This window comes from Paramisgurnus dabryanus, chromosome 11 (genome assembly GCF_030506205.2).
Source record: "Paramisgurnus dabryanus chromosome 11, PD_genome_1.1, whole genome shotgun sequence".
Lineage (NCBI taxonomy): Eukaryota > Metazoa > Chordata > Actinopteri > Cypriniformes > Cobitidae > Paramisgurnus > Paramisgurnus dabryanus.
Window position 1 is genome coordinate 3,764,389 of NC_133347.1, and position 15,757 is coordinate 3,780,145.

General features: G+C 37.6%; 1 protein-coding gene across 3 annotated transcripts in view; it reads right to left on the bottom strand.

Annotated features, from left to right (window-relative positions):
• ccdc120a (coiled-coil domain containing 120a) overlaps window positions 1–15,757 on the bottom strand; it is a 55,037-nt gene that overhangs the window by 21,527 nt on the left and 17,753 nt on the right. Inside the window, exon 1 of one of the 3 annotated variants that reach the window (XM_065270218.2) lies at window positions 9,829–10,106. The exons of the other annotated variants lie outside the window; for them this stretch is intronic. The gene's annotated coding sequence lies outside the window, so the exon portion shown is untranslated. Of the gene's footprint in view, window positions 1–9,828; window positions 10,107–15,757 lie in introns of those variants that run through there. 3 annotated transcript variants of the gene reach the window in all.

Genomic DNA, 15,757 nt, shown 5'->3' on the forward strand with positions numbered 1-15,757 from the left:
CAAAGTTCCTCAACGCCCCGCAGCAGAAACCCAAAAATCTGCCCTTTCTCCACCCCCTTCTCTTCTCGGCAGGCTGGGTGGAGGGCACATTTCCTCTGACTGGCAGCAACAACAGCTCCAGCTGAGAGGAGTCAAGACGGCTACGGACAACAGATGGACCCAACACATGAACCAGCTTCCCCCATTTCACCAACAGAAACTAAACAAACATCACATTTGATTTACACTTTTAAGACCAGATGATGCTACAGGTCTACTCATCCATAACTCATTCACACAAGTTCAAGACATTTAACCTCTTGTTTTTTTACTATTGGTATTGTGCATTGACATACTGTAGAGCAATGTTTCTCAAACTTGGTCCATGTGACCCCCCCTCCCAGAACGTTTTCGTTGTCTCTCTAAATAAAAAACTTCAACATCGCAGTACAGCGAGAGCGATTTAAAAGCATATACTCCTCTACTCTCAAATCGGTTTTGCGCAACAGTGATGTCACTCGCCGATCGGTCTGCGCAGTGCTGCTGAACTTGAACAAACCTGTTTCCCTAACACACTAACAAGCTGATGAGTTGAATCAGGTGTTTTATATAGAGAGACATCTAAAACATTCTGGGAGAGGGATTGCGAGGACTGGAGTTGAGAACTCGAGACTTGAATTCAGTTACTGATAAATTCACATTGGGTAAAGTGTAAACAGTGCTAATGGGTTGACACATCACTTGTGTGACTAGGCACTAAAATACCTCAGTAAAACATTCTGTTAGATGTAAGAAACATTTTTGCGACATTCATGAATATGTATTTGAATCTGCTCTTTGTAAGACACTTATTAGATATGTACACACACAATGACGATTATTAAAGGATTACTCCACTTTCATATAAAAAAAATCAGATAATTTCCTCACTCATTATGTCAGTCTTTGTTCAGTCGAAAAGAAATTAAGTTTGAGGAAAACATTTCAGGATTTTTCTTTAGTGGACCTCAACAGTTTACAGTTTCAATGCAGCTCCAAAGGTCTTTAAACAATCCCAATCGAGGCTTATATAATGAAACCATTGTAATTTTCGGCAAAAAACTTTTTTTATCACAACTTATCGTCTTGCACTAGCCTAGTGATGCACCAGCGTGACCTTGCGTATAACGTAATCACAATGAAAGGTCGTATGCGAAACTACAACTCCAGTGTTTACAAGTTTGTAGAAAGAGGACCTTTCCAACGTTGTTGTATGTGGAGTGATACTAATAATGGGGCTTTTCCATTGCATAGTACCCCACGGTTTGGGTCAGGTCGGGTCAGCTCAACTCACTTTGACTTGGTTAGCTTTTCCATCGAGTTTAGTAACACTTCACAGTGGGAGAGATTATAGGCATGTCGTTATATTTGCGCTGCCTGCTGCTGTATCAAACAAGTAAGAGCGTTGTTTGAATGCTAAACATCCTCATGCATTCATTTATTTCTCAGTCCACCACAAAATCAAAATTGACCACCACCAAGATGTTTGCACATCGTGTTTATCACTACCTCTGTATCATGTGTTTCTTTACAAACACCGGTGGCGTCATCGTTCAATGCGCTCCGCTGAACCTCATGTAAGTTGCATATACACATATAATGTGCACGTGCGTTGCGAATGTGCCGCTACAAACTGCAAGTCTGAGAAAAAAAACTGGTATGGTGTTCTCAACCAGTGGATGTTTTTCATCGCTACAAGGAAGTTTGTGAACTTATAGAAGAGCACAGAATACAACATGTTTGCTTGAGACAGCGCAATCTAGCAGTAAGGAAAAGCTTATCTTTACATTATAGCGATGACACTGGTAGTGACGATTCTCTCAGACCAATCAGTGATCTACGGTGTTTTCGCGTCACGTTTGGTTTCAGCTCCGATCGCTTGGAACCACGACCAAGGTGGTATGAAAAAAAGTATTGAGTACTACGTACTGCACCCAATGGAAAAGCTCCCAAAAGTAAGCTGCCACGACCCAAACTAAACCAAACCGTGGGGTACTATGCAATGGAAAAGCGCCATTAATGTCTTTGTGTCAGTTTATTGTTTAAAATGGTCCGCAAGTAATGCCTGACCTTTCCATGTGATTACGTAATGCGTAAGGTCTCACTGGCACATCATATGGCAAGATGAGAAGTTGTTGTTTTAAAGTTCTTTTGTTTGCCGAAAATGGCAATCAATTGGCTAGATAAGACCATTATACCTCGATTGGGATCGTGTAGAGTCCTTTAAAGCTGCATTGAAACTGTAAACTGTTGAGGTCCACTAAAGTCCACTATATGGAGAAAAATCGTGAAATGTTTAGGGGTGGCAGTGGCTCATGTAGGTTGTCTACAAACCGGAAGGTTGGTGGTTCAATCCACGGTTCCACCTGACCGAGTGTCGAGGTGTCTTTGAGGTGTCTGCTCCTGATGAGCTGGGTTTTTTCCTCAAAAAACTGAATTTCTTTTCGACTGAAGAAAGAAATACAGAAACATCTTAAATGTACCGAGCCCCTAAGGTGACATTGGAGTAAAAAAATCTAAAGTTTAGTTTTATGTGCTCACGTGAAACTTTCATGTGCTCACGTGAAACTTTCATGTGCTCACGTGAAACTTTCATGTGCTCACGTGAAACTTTCATGTGCTCACGTGAAACTTTCATGTGCTCACGTGAAACTTTCATGTGCTCACGTGAAACTTTCATGTGCTCACACAAAACCTTCATGTGCAGAATTTTTTTTTTAAGTTTAGTTTCGCGTGCTCGCGTGAAACTATCGCGCTCGCACGTGAAACTTTACGTGATAGTTTCAGGTGAGCACGCGATAGCTTCACGTGAGCATGCAAAACTAAACGTAAAAAAAAATTCTGCACATGAAGGTTTCGCGTGAGCACATTAAAGTTTCACGTTAGCACATGAAACTTTCACATGAGCACGTGAAACTAAACTTTATTTAATTTTTGCTCCATGTGCCCTTAGGGGCTCCATATAATGACATGGGGGTGAGTAAATTATCTGGATATTTTTATGCAAGTGGAGTAATCCTTTAATATAAAACATGGTGCTTTACAGATAATTCAGTCATTCTCAGTGTTTATTTATAACATTAAATGAAATGCAGAAGGTAAATTAGGTATGTTTGCTCCACACGAACAGGTGTTAGGATGAAAACCGTTGCTACATTTTGCGTGCATTAGCCAAACTTCTTAGTGTGCCGACACAATGATGACCAGCTATATTTAAAGGTCATGTTGGGTTATAATGCATCATGCACAATTTGAAACATGGAGCAATGCATTTCTTCACACCAGCAAATTAACAAACGTCCACTCAACGTCCAACAAACGTATGGTTAACTCCATAATATCATGGCTGCTTTATAATAGCATTGATAGTGCCCCATTTTTAAAGCTCCAAAATGCACATTCATCGATCTAATACACTAATGCATACAGTTAGTAAATGTCTTTAGAGGCAAAGAGATAGGTATATGTAACGTTGGATCAGAAATCCATCTGAGTTCATCCAAAAATGTAAATTATGTTTTTAAATTCTCATCCTAATGTTGATACAAATCTTTATAACTTGTAAAGCACAAAAGAAGTTTGGAAAAATGTTAGCAACAGAAAGTATGCAAGGTAGCAATTTTTTTTTTCATTTTTGGGTGAATCATTCCTTAAACTCTGATTGATGATTGACACCACAACAGCATTTCTTCTTCATTTCTCCAGATTAGGGTTGTTGCGGTGACAGAATTTTCCCACCGGTTAATCAGCGCGTGACAAACCCGGTGTTACCGGTTTCACCGGGTGGGAGGGGCTTATAAATGGACAGAAGTGCGCATTTTACTTTCACTTTTGAATTAGATGCAACTGTTGTTTAAATCCAGCGCTTGCGTACGCTGCGTTAAATCGCGTATGATTTTGCGTGTAAATGCGAGTGCAACTGCTGGTTTAAGTGCTTGAGTCAATGTGCGCAGGTACTTCTGACAGAAACCCGCCAGTCCCAAGCAGAGCAACCGGCTATTCCTCCATAAAGCGCTGCTTGAATGATGGGTTTATTATTATTCTTAATAAAAAACACAACAACAAAACGATCTCGCCTACATTAAACATCATATATATATCTTATAACAAAAACGAGTAAGCACGCGGCTTCTGCCATCGTCTGCTTGCTGCAGTCTGAGGAATTAATGAAATCTGACACCCGCAGCCGCTGCTCTGTGATGACGCGTTTTCAGCTCCATTAGATTCAGACAGCAGACACATACAGTTGTAAGTGTTTGCTCTCTCTAACGAAACTAAATGATTTAATTACAAGAAAATATCAAAACGACGGTGAAAGACGGTGTCGGGGTGGGCAAGTGATCTAACCGGTGAGAGGCTGAAGCACCGGTAATCACCGTTTCACCGACTATCGCAACAAGCCTTCTCCAGATTTTAATCCGGCACAACTTTTAAAAAAAACAAACGCATGTAAAAAATCACCAAATGCATCGTGACAATTATGTCCCTACTACATGAGACAGACCCATTTCACCATAACCCTAATCACAGAGCTTTTGTTATGCTATAGACGATACACATCTCTTTTATCTCACAGTCAAAGACCTCGACGCACATGAAACACTTTAAAGTCAGGTGATGGGTAGGAAACCGAGTCCCATGGGGGACAGACTGACTACCTGTACATCTGGAAACCACATGTGGCCAAAAATCTCTCTTTTGTCCATAAGCTACGGACATCCACATCAAAGAACCACAGGGCTGCAGGTTACAGATATTCATAACACTGGAGCTATCTAACAAAAGCTCTGAATCAATACTGATCCAAAGCATCTTATTAAGTAAACAGTCGAGTTATAAATGCATGAAAGACACAATCTTGTCAACTGGCTCAACTGCTGTAGTTCACAACGACCACAGGATCCAGAAATCGACACGAATCGTCAATAGTCTGAATTCAGCTTTGGTTCAGAATATAAAAGCCCTCAAAACCAGAACATCATGTGTGTGGCAAAATATATTACGAGTCTCTGATGCCTGAAGAAAATTTATGCCTTTCTTTCAAGCCTTTGAAGTTCCTACCGAACATCTGAGCAATGAATCAGTGCGGGTAAAACCGAGGAAGGTTTAAACACCACAGCAACAAGCAGCCTCAACGGGAAAGGCTTTAAAAACACAACCACAGAGATTAAAACATTACAGGATCATAAAAAGCAAGCATGATGCTAGTAGTGTGTTGCTGGTGGTTGCCTGGGCATCTCAATGCTGTTGTTAAAATGTTCAGAGAGGTGTTTAGCATGTTGCTATCAAGTTGCTAAGGGCTTCTGGATGGTTGCAAGGGCGTTTTGGGTAGTTGTGACCTGGTTTATAGGTGTTTTTTTACCAGCTATAAAATAAAAAAAGACTACCTCAATGGCTCTTTGATATTCTGCTGTTTAAATATGCCTGAGCCCCTTTTCAGTGTAAGGCCTTGTTTATACCTGATATTAAGATATGTTATGATTGGATGACCAGTGGACGACGCTAAATACAAGTATAAGACACTGATATATAAATGATTGGATTGGGTATAGAACGCTTAACGTAACAGCAAGAAGTGAAGCCAGCCCAGAGTTCGAGCAGCCATCTTGGTATTCCCAACCGGCAGAGGGCATCATTAATTCAAAATCATGATCTAAATTCACCTGGTTTACAGCGTATCATTCACACAAGATTGATGTTAAGGATATGTGTACGTCAAATAATTGTTACTTTTGATGTTATTTGCAATGTTTATGTTTATTTATAGAAAACGTTAAGGTGAGTGTGTCTGTTGTAATGACACAGGTGTTAATAAAGTTTTATGACATTAAAAGGATAGTTCGGCCAAAAATGATATTAAACCCATGATTTACTCACCCCCAAGCTGTCCGAGTTGCATATGTCCATCGTTTTTTAGACAAACACATTTTCGGATATTTTAGAAAATGTTTTAGATCTTTCAGTTGATTAAATGTAATGTTACGGGGTCCACAACCTTCAAGTCCAAAAAAAAGTGAAAAAAAATTAAATCCAAATGGCTCCAGGATGATAAACAAAGGTCTTCTGAGGGTAATCCGCGCGTTGTTGTTGTAGAAATATTTATATTTAAAACTTTATTAACGTAAATAAGTACCTTCCGGTAGCGCCGCCATCTTAGACTCCTCTGTATTCAGGAGAGAGTATTAGCGTAGTGTACGCACTTTTCTTAGTGACGTATGACAAATTCGGAGGGCGGGGGCACAGAGCAGCAGCAGAGTAGCCTACGTAGGCTGTGTAAGCTCTCATTCTGAATGCAGACGCGACTGAATGCGGAATATGACTTTTAAACAGGGCCTAAGACTATATATTTCTTTGCTTCTTTTATTGGATGGCATTTAGGTGAAGACATATTGATTAGCAAAGAAAATGCACTCTCAAGATGTGCAGATAAAGAAAAAAGTGTAAGTTAAGTTTGTTTAAACTTGTACGAACCCAAAGCATGAGCAAAAGCAGTAGCGATGCCGGTCTTGGATAAAACCTTTATTTTAAAGCTTTAGTTCATTTGAAAGGCTTTGTGACACTTCAAAAAGGCAAAGTGAGAAGCCGAGGTGCATCCAGAAGGGAAGCCTTGAAAACATGAGATAATTAAGAGCGGATTAAAGCTCAAAGAGACAGAGCGAGCTCACAGCAGCTGGAATCACACGCATGCAAATGGGAACCTGATTTAAATATTCAAAGCCAGTGGGAAGGATTTTCTATGCTTGTGTTTGTATGTGTGTAAAGATGATCTCATTCCATTTCAAAACAACATTCACTTCTGACTCCCAAAATACATGTACATTACAGTAAAACTATACAATGCATTAAGTGTGAAGTGAATGATTTATATTCTGGATGTCTCCTATCACATTTAAAATTTTGTTTACATTGTCTCCATTATTTTGGTTGAAGCATTCAACTGCCCCGTGGTATAATTTGTTTTTTACATGTACATGAACACATGCGTATGGTCAGACTAGAGATTGGCATTTTAAGTAATATAATATTCGAATATTTGAGCTCATAAGAAATAAATATTTGAATATTCATTTATTTAAATGACATTAATTAAGAGATACGTTTTTGAAGTTTTATGTATTTTTCATTTTTGCACTAAATTTAGTAGCACGTGTCAATGGCTTTTGTGCGCAAGATGCCATGCCACTTAAAACTGCTACGCGCAGCCGTGCAAAGCATAGTTTATTTGAGTCATACGCGTTCACAGACGTTTTGTGCATGCGCATTGCAACTAATTGCAATTGTTCTCCTGGCATACATACTTCAATACGTGCATGCGCGGCCTATGCGTACAAAGTACGCACAGTTACAAAAATCTGACGATGAGAGTAATATTCTGATGACTAAATCTGCATCATGTACACTGTAGGCTGACTCTTGCGTACGCGTAAAAACACGACTATACTTCAGACTTTAATAGTTTTTGTAGCTCAAAGACTTGGGTTTAAAACAAACATCCTTACATAAGAAAACAGAATGTATAAATCTTGCACTATAAATTGCTGCGGATTAAAGCGTCTTCCAAAATGCAGTAATGTCTGTGTCAAAAACATTTTTAATCTAACATAAGGGAAGCCAAACTATCACAACTTCACCCTCAAACAGACAAAAAAGCAAACACCAGCACAAAAGTTCAACAGCTGGACTAAACAGCCAGTGTGGGCTGGAGCATAACATCAGCACGGTAATATATCATTAAACCAGTCAGATCAGTCAGTAGTAGACATGTGGTTGTTCGACTTATGCAATGTCATTTATGTCTGTCACATTTGCTGGTAACTGAGCAGCTGATTATGGGAAGAATGGAGCCGGGTCCCATACTGTTTTCCTGGCATCCATGATATTAACTCATAAACCCTGAACGAGGTGCGGCTTTCACGGCTGTTTCAGACACACACAACATGTGTTCATGGCATGTTTAGCTGAACATGAGGGTCAAAGTCATTATCCATAATATTAACTTGCTGTGTTGTTAATTTAAGTAGGGTACAATCGTGTGGTTTCTAAGATGTTTCTATGTGGTTGTTCGATAGTTGCTTGCTCATCCAAGTGAGATTTGATGTATCTCTGTGTGCAAATTATGCTGTGTAAGTTAACTTTATTTTTTGGGTTAAAGGGACAGTAAGCAGGATATTCCCCATCTAGTGGTGAAATTGTGTTTTGCATTAAAACGAATAAAACAATAGCGTCTACTTATGCATGTGGCATGATTGGCATATGACATCTTACTACTTGATAATAGTGCTTTTCGATTGCTCTCGTGATACTATGATGTCATATGCCGATCAGTCTGCGCAGAGCTGCATAAACTTGAAAAAAAATCTATGATTTCTACCCCAGTAAAAGCAAAAAAAAAAAAAACAAGGATAATGCGCATATGATCCCATTGACAGGAAATCCTAACACTTCTTTAAATTGCGAATTCTTCAGATTCAAGCGTTGTTGAAAGCATTTGTGATAAGGTACGTACACATCTGAATAAAATATATAAACACTGTGCTAGTACTGTTTGGATCAATGCAAACACCTTACATATTGTGTCTTTAAATGTTCTTTTAACATCCATCGAAGCGTGAGAAATAATAGTAATAGTGATGCTTGCCTTAGCAAACACTATAAATAAATCAAGTTGATCTCAAGTTGATAAATTTCAAGTATGAAAAATAATCGATTTTCTTGATAGCCACTATCAACAGTGGTGCTAATAAATACATCATCAGATCAGCAGAACAACATTTGCTTAAAGGAAATGAGGAAGCAAATGGGAAATTACACAAAGCAATGGCAACAAGGATTGATTCTGCATATACTGCATGTGAATGATTATAAAAACATAAGGCATTCAAGGTTTTTTGTGCATGTGTATTTTAAATTACTGTGACTGTTATGCATTTTAATATTTAATAGACCAACTATTCTTCTCCTTTTTTAAAGATTTATTATCAAGTAGGCTAACCAAACCGAGCTATTTCAGTGTGAAAATAATCACCTTTAACATAATGTGCAAATGCTTGCCTGGTACAGTACTACTCAAAATGGTCAGTGTGCAAGTTCAAGTCCCACGTGGTCTTGTTAGTACTGGTTTGTGTGTCCAACAGCCACAATACATCAGCTTAGACCACCTGAATTCAATAATAAACCTGTCATCACATCCCTTTCCCCGAAGAGCTGGATATTCGGAAGTTTGGCATCCTAATGAAGAAAGATCCTGAGCAGATGTATCCGGACCTCACATCCATGCAAACAGAGGGCTGTCATTAAACTGTACCTACTGTTGTACCGATCACCTCTCTGTATGCTCTATAATGTGATTATGGGAAGATTTAATTACTTTAAATGCATAACAAACAGTGTGATGTCCTGTTACTGGTTCACAGCAATCATCCAGTATAATAACACTCCTGTTATATAGTCTGTGTTTAACCCAAAGACTGTAAAAAAATACCCACGCAACAAAATTATACCTCAGGTAATGAAAGCAAAGCTCAACACAAGCTGTTATGGCAGAACTTTAACATGACGTCAACACAATTCATCTGAAAGATCTGCAAACCTCACAATTTAGGTTAAATAATTATAAACTAAGATTTTAATTTGCACCTTCACTATTAAAGAAAAAGCACTGTGTAACAGATAGTAATACCATGGTACTAAACTAACTTATATTCATGTGGTCTTTTTAACACTGCGTGCAGTACGTTAAATGTGAATATTCCTAGCATAAACATTGTCAAATAAAAAAGTTTATATTAGAATAAATTATAAATGTATTACCTGTTTGCTATTGATGTCATGTTCTGTATGAGTTTAAAGGGAAGTCAGTCCTGGTTGCGTTGTATTTCATGCATCAGCGGTAAATTTATCCTTATCACCTCAGGTAAAGCCGGTAACAACAATCACTCAAGTTCGGTTGCAACGCAGCATAAAATCATTTAGCAATGACGAAATCGCGTCACTGTCGAAGATAAATCACAAAAATGTTGAGATTTTTACGGTGCCATCCAACTTTAGTGACTTTTCAGCGCAGTCTAGCGGACCGGACCAAATTTACAAACGGGAGTAGACCGCTTGTGAGGAAAGCGAGCGTCATACTATGGCGAAGGCTTGTTGGGGGCGGGTCATGAATGCTTAATTAGGTTGCGTCACAGGACGAGCCTGCAAGTTTAGCTGGCGACGTCGGAACGCGCACATTAATATTCATAAGGAAATCCTTTAGCATAGTATAATACGTAAATTTCGTAAAGGAGAGGATTTAAACTGGCAAATGCAGCTTTAATTCTTGTTAGTGATTAATTGTATTGAGCATACATTCTGTTTGAGAGTTTAATGTTTTTTTTTAGATTTTGATTAAATGTAATATTCATATTTTAATTTTAAATAAAGCACATCTGCTTTGATTTTGCAAATTTGTAGGTTAACTTACATGACAGTCTGTCGTCGTTTCACTGCATGTGTTTTGAATCACTCATGACTCTCGTGTGGTTTTTAACTATGTCCTAATAGAAAGCTAATCTAGGTGGTGAAAATTGAGACTGTGCCTTCATTTGCAAAACAATTGGCATCAAATAGAGAATGTCTATTCACATGTAAAAGATTTCATCTACATGAAACAACAGTCTGATCCTGTAGTGTCCTGGCCTCATAGTACAATACAAAAAATTGCAATAAACAAACACAAATAGACTCATGTTTTTTAATTTACTGCATTATTTTTTTTTTTAGAAATGGTGATTTCACAATATGCATTTACATCATGCACCATTTGTTAAACTGACCTTGTTACCTGATTGAGAAAACAGGCCAAAATTCCACACATCTGCTGTTAAAATGTTCCTTTAACTGTGGTTTAACTGGATAGTGACGACCAACTACCTTCTCAGCAAACACAGAACATTCCCCTAACTTAAAGTTTTGGATATATTTTGGTTATTTTTTTTGGGAACCAAATAATAACGTTCTAGGAACATTCTTTTAAGTTTTTTTTTTGCAACCATAAAATAACGTTCCCATAACGTTGCAGAGTGGTTATTTTTTAAATAACCTAAAAATAACTTACACATAACACTCTCTAATGGTTGGGTTTCTTTTGGAACGTTAGTTTTTGATTATCTTTTGGTTAATTTTTGGGAACCAAATAATAACGTACTAGGAACGTTCTTTTTAGGTTTAATTTTTTTGCAACCATAAAATAGCGTTCCCTTAATTTTGCAGAGTGGTTATTTTTAAAATAACCTAAAAATAGCTTATCCAGAACACTCTCTAATGGTTGGGGGTTTTTTTTGGTTATTTTTCGAAACCTTAGTTTTTGGTTAATTTTTGGTAACCAAATAATAACGTACTAGGAACGTTCTTTTTAGGTTTTATTTTTTGGAACCATAAAATAACGTTCTCATAACGTTGCAGAGTGGTTATTTTTTAAATAACCTAAAAATAACTTACACATAACACTCTCTAATGGTTGGGTTTCTTTTGGAATGTTAGTTTTTGATTATCTTTTGGTTAATTTTTGGGAAACAAATAATAACGTACTAGGAATGTTCTTTTTAGGTTTTATTTTTTGGAACCATAAAATAACGTTCTCATAACGTTGCAGGGTGGTTATTTTTAAAATAACCTAAAAATACTTTATACAGGACGTTCTCTAATTTTTTTTTTTTTTTTTTTTGGGAAGTTAAGGTAACGTTATGAGAACGTTAAACTAACCTAAAAATGACATTTTATTGTCGCAAAGAAAACTTTCCTGGCTAACCAAAAACATACCTTGGAAAACAACGTTCTGGAAACCAAAAACTAACATTAGGGGAACGTTTTGGGAACCAAAAATTGTTAGCCAGGTTAACACATTTGAGATCCAGTAGGCCTGCTTTGAGTTTGAATGAGTCTTTATTAAAGTATTTTTTTCAAATAACACTTCACAAAGCATGAATGTCTATTCTGTCAGATTTATGGGGAGGATTTTGTGCTATTAATCAAACACATGGTTTGATCTTATCCAGCTATTTAATCACAGCTGACTTATCTTGGTCACATAATCAGATGTGAAATAAACCAGGATTACAGATTACTTGGGCTCTAATGGTCAAAATGAATTTTAATATGGCGCTGCTGTACAAAAGTCCCCCATCATCTGGGATGTTCATCACAATACTACAGTTTAATATGCAAGAGGATTTCAATGAAGGGAAGTTTAGCCTGAGATCAGAACATCTCCTGCCCTTCCTGGAATTCTTCACAGAACATTCACACAAACAGAGTCCCGGTGAAGGAGAGAGAGTTCGGGAAACCCTGCTGGGATCAGACCCGTCTGTTTCGTCATCAATCACTCAACAAGACAAAACAACAGTATCCTCCTAATGAAACTGACAATACTGCCACAGTGCCTGCGCTGTCATGGTTCCTGGTTTGAGTTTATCCCATTAAACATTACTCAATTCTCAAATTAACATTCCTACAGTATTAGTTGTGCAAGTAGTGCTATATGCAGAGCACATCTGTCAGTATAATATATATGGTTCTGGAGTTGACTATATATGTTTTTGATTTTAAGAAGTGTGCAATGCTCCACTTTAATATTTAAACACTCCAATGGGTTAAAGAAATGTTCAAGAAGAAACTTTTGAAGGCTGACAATACATTTTATTTTTCATTAGCAAAACAATCAAAAGGTTTTAAAGGTATAAAGCTATACGTTATCATGACTCTGATGTTGTTGTATGTGGAATAATACAAATTAATGTCTTTGTATCAGTTTATTTTTTCAAATGGTCCGCAAATGTGCGTTTCATATATGTAACACGTGACCTTTCGATGTGATTATGTAATACGTATAAGGTTACGCTGGCGCATCACACGGCTAGTGCAAGACGAGAAGTTGTGGTTTAAAAGTACTTTTTTGTGAAAAATGAATATCGCTTGATATGACGCTTATGCCTCGGTGGGATTGTTTAGAGCCGATTGAAGCTAAATTGAAACTTAAGTCCACTACATGGAGAAAAATCCTGAAATGTTTTCCTCAAAAAAAAAAAAAAAAAAAAATATATATATATATATATATATATATATATATATATATATATATATATATATATATATATTTGCGACTAAAGAAAGACATAAAGATCTTGGGTGATATGGGGGTAAATTATCAAGATTTTTTTATGAATGTGAAGTAATTCTTTAACTAATACAATTCAATCAAAGTTGCATAATACATATCATAAAACAAAATTTTTGAAAAAATAATTTAAAAAATGTCCTCTGGAATAGCACACAGTTTTGTATAAAAAATAATATCAATGCATTCATAAAAATACAAACTTTTTATTTCTTATAAACCCTGTGAAAAGTCTGTACACACAGACAGCACATCGAATCTGGTATGAAATAGGAACTCTTGAAAAACTGGACCTCGGGTTACTTAAGATGTTTTCAAAGCATTTATAAATTAAAAAGGAGACAAGGTTCACTTGAGGAGAGCCCGAAGATCTGGCAAAGGAGAAATGAGCTATGGCAAAGCCAAAGTGAGATGTTTGGTTTGCCATCTGTTTAACAAAATCGTGACATAAACGCTCTTCCCCCACTCGCTTTTCCCACAGGTGTTTGCTGTTAAACACAAATGCTGCCCAGAACGAGTGACCCTGAACCAAACACATGTCCATTCACAACCCTAAACAAAAAACACATGGGCGGTTAATGAAAGATATCAAACCACAGATCTGCTACTTACTCTCCTGCTGTTCAGCGAAAGGCCACAAGCTATATAAAATATTCAGGTGTGTGTTTGCATTGGATAAAAATATTTATGTCTCCAAGCCTGAGAGAGTATTTAAAAGTTAATTCCTAAACCATGATTTAACCGACTAACTAACTAGGACTAAAACCATATCTAAAAACCAGAAGGTCATAGAGACTTAGAAATGAGTTCTTTTGGCACAAGCAACTAAATAATAAATAAATTCAAGACCCAAAATAACCTTGACTGCAAGCACCACTCACTTTTTTTAATGTAAAATGTAAATATTCATATAGTGGTTAACCAAATATTAAGAACAGATTATATGTATGAAGTTGTGTTTGAATGTTGTATTTATAGTTTATTTAAACAGACACACACACACATTTCTTTGATGTCTGGGTATAATAAGACACACACATGAGATTTACAGGGTCTAACACAATAGATCCACAGCAGCCAAGATACGCAGAAGAGATTTCAGAGCAGCAGCTGATTCTGACATATTTAATGCTGCTCTTGCCAGCTGGCTCGACCATCTCTCTCTTTTTACTCTCTCTGAAACCTCTCTGGGAGTAATCTGTTAAAAAAGCACACAGATATAAACTCTCAATGCTTGTCTACACTAATCCACCGCTGCATGAGGAGGAGGTGACAGATGCCGTATGTGGTCATACATGGGCGGAGATCACGCGGGTGACACGGGGGGCATGTACCCCACAGTTTTTAACTCGCCGTCACCATTCCCCCCATGTATTTTTGATTATTACTTAGATTTGAGTGAAGTAACATAGGTGAGCAAGCATTTTTCATGCACGTGCATCAGTTTTCAAAAGAGTGAAACGGGAACAACGTGCACAGAACTGTCACTTGCCTGCTTTTAGGCATTGGCAATTGAAACATTTAAGCAGAAGAAGACACGAAACAGATTTACTCACATGCTGTTTGAAAATGTTGCGTGTACGCCCACTTGAAGTGTGTGCCTGGAACCACGCAACTAAATGCTTCAGACAGCGCACAAAACTATGTTTATGTTATCTTGCGCTTAAACGTCAGGGTTTCTCACAGCACCTTGCAGTTCAGGTGGCCCGCCTAAGCTGGGAAACCCTACCGCCTTAACTAGGTCGTCAAAAAAAATAATTTGCTGCACAAAAGGCCGTCAAGAGCGTGCACGCAAGCCACACGGCCGAAATGAGAGAAAGACATGGTCCGTCACTGTCTGGAGGATAACTAGCCAGTTGATAAAACATCTCGGAGAATAGTGCAGACGCGCTTCACACAACGCGAGTGTGCACGCGCCACATGGCCGAAGGTCCGTCACTGTCTGGAGGATAGCCAGTTGATAAAACACGTGTCCATGAGATTTGTAAGTGGACTTATGTTTTGGGTTTATTTAAGCCTGTTATTGTATAAGTCTATAGTTCTTGCAAATTTAAAGTAAGTTAGCTGTTGATTTTGTTGTTTGAGTAACCTGCCTGCTTAGGTTGCACGTGCCTGTTGAATTGATATAATTGTTGGGCGCTCTTGCTCACTTTATTCATGTGCATTATTTACATGCTGCAGTAGTTACACTCCTTTAAGATAATGTAATTAATAGTGGGAAATAATCAGTTTTTACAATCTTCGCGCTATTTATCATCATTCGCCAGACGTTCTACAACATCTGCTTCAGTTTGTGTTTATTAACCCTTTAGTTTCACTTCATCACGCAGCTATTTCAAGTAGATGTATCTGTTAAAAACATTTAATTCATTAATAATCTAGTATGTGTTAATTTTCTCTCATAGTTTCATTTGAGTGTTTTTAATACAAATATTTTCATTTTCACCATGACGCGTACACCCCCACCCCACCGGTCACGACCAACCACCCAACCCTCCCACCTTAACTAACAAATTTTCTGCGGGAAACCCTGAATGTACATATTAAAATGCTGTAAATATTTCTGTTAACACAGTCTATGTCTTAAGT